The sequence below is a fragment of the Crocuta crocuta genome, unplaced genomic scaffold (assembly GCF_008692635.1).
Source record: "Crocuta crocuta isolate KB4526 unplaced genomic scaffold, BGI_CrCroc_1.0 scaffold90, whole genome shotgun sequence".
Lineage (NCBI taxonomy): Eukaryota > Metazoa > Chordata > Mammalia > Carnivora > Hyaenidae > Crocuta > Crocuta crocuta.
In genome coordinates this window covers 4648119-4655662 of record NW_027527449.1, presented here as the reverse complement: position 1 = coordinate 4655662, position 7544 = coordinate 4648119, and the positions used below count along the sequence as shown (strand labels likewise).

Here is a 7544-nt window from a genome sequence, read left to right as displayed (position 1 = left end):
GATTTATTTAATGGTATAGGATGCTTTATTCCTTAGATGATTAACATCCTAACAGAGGTCAGGAAGCCAACTTCCAACATTCAGTATGTTCCACCAATCTTGTCTATACCACTGAAAGCACAGTCTTCCTTATAAAGTCTCTTTCTCTAATACGCTCAAGATTTTAGGTCCCATCCCCAAATGTCATAGTTTTGCCTTATGGATAGATAATAACTTACTTGACTGTTACTGTTCTGACAGCAGAGATGTAAGATCGGTACACATTAGTCCAGTTAGGACTTTTTTTTTTCCTTCTAGTTGACTTTTTTGATGAAGTATGGATTACATACTGTAAAGTGCTAGTACATTTTTTGCACAACACCATGGCTGTCTCGGAGCCCCACACACAACCATTCATATGCCTTCAGCAGGTCTTTTTGGCACACCTGTCAAGCATCAGGCACTGGGCTTGGTCTCCACCCTCATTTTCTGTCTCTTGCCTCATGATCCTTATCTCTCCCTCACTATTTTTCTGAGCCTGTGTCTATTTTTTCCATGTTCTTGTCATTTGCCTTTTATTTCCTTTCTCTTTTTCTGGCTGTCTTTCTTCCATTTATTGTTTATTCTGTATTTTCTACTACATTTCTTTAGATTTCTGTAGTGTGATAATTACAATAATTATGCTCATTACCCTTTCTCACTTTCACAAGGGGCTGCTAAGCTGTTGACCAATCTAGACTTATTATCCCCAAGTCGTGACAGGCCCTCCTTCCTGCTTGGCTGGTCCCACATCTGAAGGGTGAAGTTTGAGGGTGGATCTTGGAGGCAATTCCTAAGGTCAGTGTCTGGGCTATGGGGTTTCCCAGTCACGAGGAAGGGATAAACTAGTAAAGATCAAGACGAGAAGTGTAAACCATGATGTGAAAACAACAAGGCGGGAAAGCTTTGCCAGTCAGTATGCAGGGTTGGCTGTTCCAAGTGCGAGAGAGGACAATGGACTTGAAGAAAGTCCAGGAGCTGATGAACAAGAAACCCGGACAGTTGTTTTTATGGTCCCCGTTCTAGTTACCTATTGCCACATAACGAACCACCCCAACTTTAGTGGCATAAAACAATAAAAACTGGTTATTATTATTACCTCATACAATTGTAGGGGTTGATTTAGCTTTGGTAGGTCGTTCTTGCTTGGAGTCCCCCGTGTGGTTGAAGTGGAGTGGTGGCGGGGCTGGAATCTGAGGCGAACGCTGGCTGGGGCAGCCGTTGAAACACTCATGCATGGCTTCTCCAAGTGCTGTGAGCTTCCGCACAGCCTGCCAGCTGCGCTCCACAAGCACATGTACAAAGAAAACACCAGGAGGAAACTGAGTTGCCTTTTATAATCTAGCCTTGGAAGTTACATAGCATCACTTTTGCCATATTCTATTGGCTGAGGTAGTCACAAAGGTCCACCCAGATTTAAGGGGAACAGATATGGACTCTACTTCTTTTTTTATTTTTTTTAAATATTTATTTATTTCTAGCAGAGAGAGAGACAGCATGAGCAGGGGAGGGTCAGAGAGAGAGGGAGTCACAGACTGAAACAGGCTCCGGGCTATGAGCTGGCAGTCAGAACAGAGCCCGACCGGGGGCTCGAACCCAGGAACCGCGAGATCATGACCTAAGCGAAAGTCGGACGCTTAACCGACTAAGCCACCCAGGCGCCCTTGAACTCTACTTCTCAATGGGAGATGATAAGATCACACTGTCAAAAGAGCAGGTGGGATGGGAGATACTATTCTGGTCATCTTTTGGTGATGTGGTCTGTCATAGTCTGCCCTCTGGCCACAGTGACCCACGCCTCTTCCCCAAACCCCTCCCCCAAACCCACAAGTCTCAGTGCTTTATGGAAGCAGGACAGGTCTGAAGGAAACAAAAACTGAGGGTTTCCTTCGTGACTCTCTCTTCTCGCTCATGCATGGACTCCCCTTCCTATTCTTTTGATCAGAAAAGAAGGGGTTCTCTTGGGTCTTTTTCTGTCTGTGCAACCTAAGCTGTTCTGATTTTCAGGTTGCCCTGAGATGTGGAAGGAAAAACACCCCAGACTTCCCACCATGTTATTGATCTTTCTTGGAGTTTTTATTTCCCTCCCCAACCCCTCTGCTATGATTTCCCTTCAGAGTCCTCCCTCGTTGCTTCATGTATTCGGTTTAGGGTTTTTAAATGTAGCCAGTGGGAGGGAGACTATAGACTCTGCTCACCCCCTCTTTACTGGAACCAGATCCATAAGCCATTTTTTCCTTCTTCTTTTTTAAAGATTATTTATTTATTTTGAGAGGGAGAGAGAGAGAGAGAGAATGCGTGTGCACAAGCAGGCGAGGAGCCGAGAGACAGGGAGAGAGAATCCCAAGCAGAGGATTCTCTGCTAATAGCACGGAGCCCAACACCGGGATTGATCTCACGAACCATGAGATCATGACCTGAGCTGAAACCGAGACTTGGACACTCAACTGACCGAGCCACCTAGGCGCCCCCAGAAGCCATTTTTTAATTTTAGATTTGTTTGCCATCTGGGAATGAGAAGCCATTTTGTTTTCAAACTCAGCAAGTCCTGTCACTTTTATATTTAACTGTTTATTCTTTGGCTTATCTTTATAACTCTCATTTTATTGCAGGCAGCTGGAATAGGCCAGGTGGCATTTTCAACACTGTGCCTGGAAATTTCCTCAGCCAGATCACACAGTTCATTGGTCCATTTTCTATTTTCCAAGTTAGCATGGGTGTCCATGGGGCTAAACTTCCCTACACCACTACATAAAAATGTCTCCTTTCTTTCAGATTCCAATAATACTTTCCTCATGTTTATTTAAGTCTTTGCTGACAGACTTTTCAAGGCCAGTCCCAAAGTCAATGCACATGTTTTAGGTTTTTATTACAGCAGCACCCACTCTGGTTCCAAAATCTGTATCAATTAAGGTTTGATTGGAGAAGCAAAACCACTTTGAGCGAAACAAGGAGTTTATTGTAGGGATTAGAATGTACATGATTGTGGGAGCTGGTTAAGCAGTCTGTGCAATCTCTGGTCCCTGCGTTAAGACACGGGTGTGAAGTCAGCGGGACCGGCTGGCTTCACGAGGGGAAGAAGGATGCGAAGCGGGGCTGTGAGGGAAGCAGGTGCAACTGGAGCCCGCGCGGATCAGCCGGGAACTGTATGTCCCACGCTGGTCTCTTCATGTCTCCTGTCCTCCAACTTCGATGACGAAGCCGACCTGCAGAAGAGGTGGTGCACGTTGTCATGGAGTTATTCACAAACCACGGTTGAGAGAAGCTGGAGAAGAAGGGAACGTGCAGATGCGCGCGGCGTTGTGTGCGAGCTGCCCCAGCGCGGACCCTACCCAGACCTCCTGCTACAACCCTGGCCGCGGGTCACTTCCGCCCTCCCAAGGTTGCTCACCTTTTCCGAAAAACTTAGTTCCAGCTTANAGAAGGACAGCCTGAGAACGCACGTGTTTGTCAAATGTATTGGCCTTGTCTGGCCATTTGAGCGTTTGTGTGAATCCAGGGCAAAGAACTCACACAAAGGCGGGGAAAGTTAGTGCCTATAAGTCAGTGCTGCTAGGTAACTAGTGCATAAAAATGAACCAATGTCCACAATGAATTTTAATAAGATAGTATTGAAATGATTATTAACGCTATTCCAGCGTATCCCAAACTGATCATTCAGATATTAGTAGGTTTTTCTGCATTAGTTTGCTAGGGCTCCCGCAACAAAGGGGCCACAATGTGGGGGGCTTAAACAGCAGACAGGCATCTTGTCACAGCTCTGGAGGCTGGAAGTCTGAGATCCAGCTGCTGGCAAGGTTGGTTTCTTCTGAGGCCTCTCTCCTTGGCTTATAATAACTGCCTGTGTGCTGTGTGTTCAGAAGGTCGTCTCTGTGCATGGACCTGTTTGGTATCTTTCTCTGACTATGTTCTAAGGTCCTCTTTTTGTTAAGATGCCAGTCATTATATTAGCGCTCCACTTGAACTTAACTACCTCTTTCAAGTTCCTAGCTCCAGGGGTGCCTGGGTGGCTCAGTCCATTAAGCGTCCCCCTTTTGATTTTGGCTCAGGTCATGATCTTAGGATTTGTGGGTTCGAGCCCTGTGTCAGGCTCTGTGCTGGCCTTTTTTTCTCCCTCTCTGTCCCTCCTCCAGTTCACACTCTCCCTCTCTCTCAAAATAAATAAGCAAACTTAAAAAGATAAATAAATAAAGACCCTATCTCCAAATACAGTTACATTCTGAGGTACTGGAGGTTCAGGATTCAACATATGCATTTGCAAGGGGACACAAGTCAGCCGATAACATTTTTGGATTAGTACACTAAAGTTCAAGAGATGCTACATGCTTTATTTTTTTATTTTTTATTTTTTAAATATTTTATTCATTTTTGAGAGAGAGAGAGAGAGAGAGAGAGAGAAAACATGAACAGGGGAGGGTCAGAGAGAGAGGGAGACACAGAATCCAAAAATGGGCTCTGGGCTCTGAGCTAGCTGTCAGCACAGAGCCTGACGCGGGCCTCGAACCCACGAACCGTGAGATCATGACCTGAGCCGAAGTTGGACGCTTAACCGACTGAGCCACCCAGGCGCCCCATGCTTTATTTTCTTTGAAATTCACGAAGAACATTTGTATGAAAGATTATATGACGTCTTGAAAAATATCCGGTATTTGCACACCCCTTTGTTTTCTACATTATTGGTAATCCAAAATTGTCTTTCATCTTTCCATCGACTGCTAATATTGAACTGCCGCATGATGATCTTACCTGGCGGCTGGTGTTGGTGGTCAGGAGGGGAAGGTGGATGTGAGATGGGGGAAAGGACGTACTAACTGAACCCCAGGTTTGTGGAGTTGGTCTGTCACCACCTCTAAGTCTTTAAAGATGCTTGGTGAGTTGCTGTAGAGATGTGTGCCCAGGGGGTGGGGCTTGTAAATGGGGGGGAGGATTGGCTTTTGATGCGTGGAATTGCCCCTTTTATGTTTGCCAGATTGCCAGGGGCCTGGAGTCCCCTTGCTCACCTGCAGCTGCCGCCCCGGGTGAGCAGCCTCTCACCTGGCCCGGCCTCTGTCGCCTACTTTGTTCTCTTGTTCTTTAAAGGTGAGAAAAAGAGCAGAGCTGCGGATGCCTCTGGGGTGTGACAGACGGCTGAGCAAGGGTCCGTCCAGGAAGGTGTGGGCAGGTGTGAGTGTCGATGGATGATGAGGGTTACTGACCTTGCACAGTCCACTAGTTCTGCAGAAGCAGTGGAAGAACGAGCCCCGTGCTGCACCCTGGCGCTGACCTCCCACCTCAGCCATCTATGCGTACCACCTGCTCAGGCCTCTCCTGGGTGGTGGCCTACTCCTACCTTTCCAACCCAGTGCTCAGCTCAGCTTTGTTAGCTCAGGCATTGGCTTTCCTTCTTGACCACAAGCCGAGCTCTTTCCCTAGGCCTGGGGCCCCATGCTGAACAACTCCTGGGGCACTGGCCTTCGAACGGATGATCTCAGTCAGGCTCACTCCTGGGGCAAGTGAAGATCCCCACTGCGACCCTGCACTTGAAGAAGCAGATCATTTTGTCTATTCTTGCAGCGCTCTAATCGTGAAGAACCTCCGGGACCTCACACAGGACTTATCAGCTTCTAGTACCGGTATCTTCGCGACCTAGTGACGATATCATGTTAGGTATATTATGTTACATATATATGTACAGAGGTGTGCGTCTGTACAGTCACTACCCGGCGGCGTGGAGAGTAGCAACAGCTTTACACACTTCTCTCTACTCCCAACAACCTGAGCCATAGAGCATATTGTCGCAGGTTCACAGATGAGCAGCTGGCTCCCAGAGAACTGCTTCACGTGGCTAGATGGCGTCAGCCATGTCCGCCTGGACCCACGTGTCCCGTCTCCAGGGACGGGGCCCTCCCACCGGCTGTAGCAGACATGTTAAAACCAGCTCTTGGGCCGGAATTGTCCCCACCGTGTATGGATTTATTGCATTTTCCTCGAGATTCCAATTCGAAGGTTCCCTTGGTTCCGTCGGAAGGCTCCCCTTGGTATTCAGTATTCTCGGTTACACGGACACAATTCCTAAGGCACGCCGCGTTCGCTGGATTGCTTTGAGAAACATGTTGTTTTTACATTCAAACGGCCACATAAATGTGAGAGAAGGTATCATGCGTTTCTCTCCCTACTTGACCTTGATCTGTTATCTGTGCAGCTTTGTGTTTTCCGAATCTCCCTTCCTCATCTCTGCCTCAGAGAGACCGCCCCCTGCATCTCACACAGCCTATTTGCATATTAAGCCCCAGCACGCCCTAAAATCTTACATGTATCTTTTCTTTATTTTATGGACAAAATGATACATTTAAGGACATACCAATTTAATTAAAAAGTCTTAAAGTACGCACGAGATGGTGAGAGTTGTCACAGTGGGGTTTTTTAAGCAGAAGGCGGTGTTCTTAGTTCCTGGCATTCAGAGAGGGCTCGTGAAACACTTTATACTCTGTAAGATTTAGTTGGCAAAGCAGTTTTACAAATGTTGTCTCCTTTGAGTCTTAGGAATCTGAAAAGGTTAGGCAAGATGAAGGGGAGGCTGGCTCAGAGTGGCCCAACATGACCCGGTCCTGCCACCGATATGAAGAGAAGGGGGTCCCTTGATCTAAGATCCATGTGCTCTGATTACACCACATATTAAAGTTGTTTACCTTTCATCCAGAGGGCTGCTGTCTCCTGTGCACCAGTGCGCTGTGATGATAGAAACATCCCTTTGCATTTCCACATCCATAAATTATGCCAAGAATTCTGGGTTGTACACCAGCTTTGCTGGCTATAATGGGACGGAGATGTGGCCGACATGGGACCAGAAGAGTCTCTGAAGCCTCCTTTGTTCCCTCGAGTCTGGAAGATGGGGCACACAGTCTCTCTCCCCTGGCGTCTTAGAATCCCAGGTGCGACAGATGAGGGACATCCATTCACACTGCCTGCAGAGGGAATCACCAGGTCAGTGGAGCTCAGAGCCGCCCGTGGCCCCCAGAAAGCCTCTCATTTCCATTTCCTAGCCGCTGCCAGATAGGAAAAAAGAATCTGAAATCCAGGCTGTATCCAGGGATTGGAGACTGGCCCTTTCCTGGGTGAGAGATACAATTTAATAGTACGTGACTTTCTGCAGGTTTTGTCCCTGATAATGAGACCTCATGAGAACAAACCAACCATGCAGGAGCTGGAGAACATTCCGGGAGGAGGGAACAGGAAATAGAAAGCCCTGAGGAAAGAATGAACAGGGCAAGTCTTAGAAAGAGAAAGGAGACCGGTGTGACTGAAGCAGGGTTCAGCAAACTTGTCTTGCAGAGGACCACCTGGTAAATGGCCGAGCTGTTCAGTCTTTTTATTTATTTATTTATTTAATTTATTTAGAGTAAGCACGGGGGCAGGGCAGGGAAGGGACAGGGAGAGAGGGGGACAGAGGATCCGAAGCGGGGCTCAAACTCACAAACCAGGAGATCATGACCTGAGGCCAGTTGGACGCTTAATTGACTGAGCCACCCAGCCCCCCCCCCTCCCCC

General features: G+C 47.5%; 1 long non-coding RNA gene across 2 annotated transcripts in view; it reads right to left on the bottom strand.

Annotated features, from left to right (window-relative positions):
- Positions 1-2955: 2955 nt before the first annotated feature.
- Positions 2956-7544, bottom strand: part of LOC144229915 (uncharacterized) — a 24697-nt gene continuing 20108 nt past the window's right edge. Inside the window, exons 3-4 of one of the 2 annotated variants that reach the window (XR_013334649.1) lie at positions 6687-6962; positions 2956-3224 (exon numbers count right to left, since the gene is read on the bottom strand). This is a non-coding gene — a long non-coding RNA (uncharacterized LOC144229915). Of the gene's footprint in view, positions 3225-6686; positions 7191-7544 lie in introns of those variants that run through there. The other variant, XR_013334644.1, reaches the window with a different exon arrangement.